The sequence below is a fragment of the Populus euphratica genome, unplaced genomic scaffold (assembly GCF_000495115.2).
Source record: "Populus euphratica unplaced genomic scaffold, PopEup_1.0 scaffold3200.1, whole genome shotgun sequence".
Lineage (NCBI taxonomy): Eukaryota > Viridiplantae > Streptophyta > Magnoliopsida > Malpighiales > Salicaceae > Populus > Populus euphratica.
In genome coordinates, this window is record NW_011502969.1 from 11,696 (window position 1) to 13,940 (window position 2,245).

The window sequence follows — 2,245 nt, forward strand, 5'->3', positions numbered from 1 at the left end:
ACTTTCAAAAAACAAATTGTACATTTAAAAACAAAACCAGCACACTTTCCAACCAAACATCCTTTAAATGTAACCCTATTTAATTTGAAAGCAAACAGAGTATCTCCATTTCAAAAGCAATAAAAATAAATTAGGAGGCCACCTTGATAATGCCGCTAAGGTGCTTGACAAGCTCGGACTCCGACGTGGGTCCATGACAATGCTCTACGAAACAACAATAACCAAGGAGTCAAAAAGAAAACTAATTCAAAAAACACCGCAAAATTTTAATTTGAAAAAAGAAAGAAAACAAAAAAAGAGAAGAGAAGGGAAATGGGACCAGGTGGGTTATAGAGGGCGGAACGGTCACTGGAGATGGAGGTGCAACTAGGTGTTCGGTCGGTATTCTTGCCCTTCAAGTGTTCGATGAAAGTACTCCTTCTGTGATTCTGGAGAAGAAGAAGAGAAAAGAAGACATTTGGCTAAAATTGTTGAACTTGTTAATGTTGTTCTTGTTTTATCGGTATAAAAGAGGAAATTACGGCAGGTTCAAGCTTGCTTTGGTAACTGTCATGCAAGCATTTTTTGTTGAGCTTTCTTTCTTTGATTTTTTTTTTTTTCGCAGGATTTTGGGTTCTGTTTAATTGATGGACAAGAATAATCGTCCACCAATAAGTTATATTCATATTTACATATGGAAGAAACCCAAGCATGTTGTGGGGATGTAGCTCAGATGGTAGAGCGCTCGCTTAGCATGCGAGAGGTACGGGGATCGATACCCCGCATCTCCATTTTTATTTGTTTAATTTTTGAAGAGGATCTGTCAGCCAGCTAAATAGTAGATCAATAGCCTGTTGCCACGTGCTCAGGTCTGGTAAAAATTAAACACAAAAAATGAATCTGCATTTATTGTTAAAGCATTTTCTAGTATAATACAATTCTATTTAACAATTCTATTTTTATTAATAAATGTTAAAAATAAGTTGTAGATGCTAGATGCTAATTAAAATATTTAATACTGAATCTCGGGGATGTTTTAATTTTTCAGTTATTTATTTACTTATATGGAAATAATTATATATATAAAGAGTAATAGTTTAAATTTTATTAAAAAAATAATTTTCTAGTATAATTCTTTATTTTCTTATTAATACTTTTTGTATCTAAGAAAAAAAATTCTATATCATTAATTTAATAATAAAAAACACATCAAAAATAAATTTAGACAATTTAAAATAAGAATAAAAATATATTTTTCTATTTAAAACCTATTTATCATATCAACATGCTATACCTTTTTTGCAATTTTTTTACTAGGATATTTGTTCTTCAGACAATATTTTCTCATAATTATTAAAAAAAATTGATTACAACTATAATATTCTATATTTTGACATGAATGTATAAAAAACATAAAAATAATAAACCACTTGCACATTCTTGTCGGGAATCATTCAAAAGTATTATGAGTCTAAGTCCAACTCTTTAATTGGTTTAGATTTTAAATTAAATCATGTGAAAGTTGACTAGATCAAATTAGTAAGTTCAAATATTATCTAGTTAAAACTTCATTTGACTTTAAAAAAAAAAAACATTCAAGATAGAATCATTTTATTTTATTTTAAAAAAAACATGTATTAAGATGATGGTGTTTTAGATTAACTTAGGTCTTCAAAGTCGTTATCATTTTGATTTTTAAAAAAATATCGAGACAACAATATTTTGAATCCAGGCCTGCACAAAGGTTGTAAGTCCAAGCCTGCATATTTGTCATTTCTATTTGGCTGGATGCCAAGTTAGCTGTTAATTTGGAAACTTCTAGGAACCCCACATGAATGCTTTAGGTGGGACCGCCTGAGCACATGCACATGTCCCCTCATCTTGCCGGTGTAGACAATAGAACGCTTTTCTTGCTTATTTTCTTTGCGGTGCTGGTCTTCTCTCTGATCTGGCCACATGAGGGTTGTTAATTTGTGGAATTCAGGGGTTCAAGAAAATTTATTCATTTTCTGATTATTATTTTTTTATATTTGAATTTTGAAATTAATATTGAGATTAATTTATTCTTGTTAATTCATCAGATCAATATTAAATATACATTGTTTAAGATTATACAGAAAAAAATAATCTCAAAACACATAAAATGACCCATGACCTATGCCCTGTTTTTGTTGCGGCAAAAGAACAACCAGACATCTTACACCGACATTTTTATAAACAAAGCCGTTTTATTTATTTATTTTAAATCAATAGATATTTTGGAGGA

General features: G+C 30.1%; 1 non-coding gene across 1 annotated transcript; it reads left to right on the top strand.

The window, feature by feature from the left end:
- Positions 1 to 697: 697 nt before the first annotated feature.
- TRNAA-AGC (transfer RNA alanine (anticodon AGC)) lies at positions 698 to 770 on the top strand. Its single transcript has one exon. It is a non-coding gene; the product is annotated as a tRNA-Ala (tRNA).
- The last annotated feature ends 1,475 nt before the right edge of the window (positions 771 to 2,245 follow it).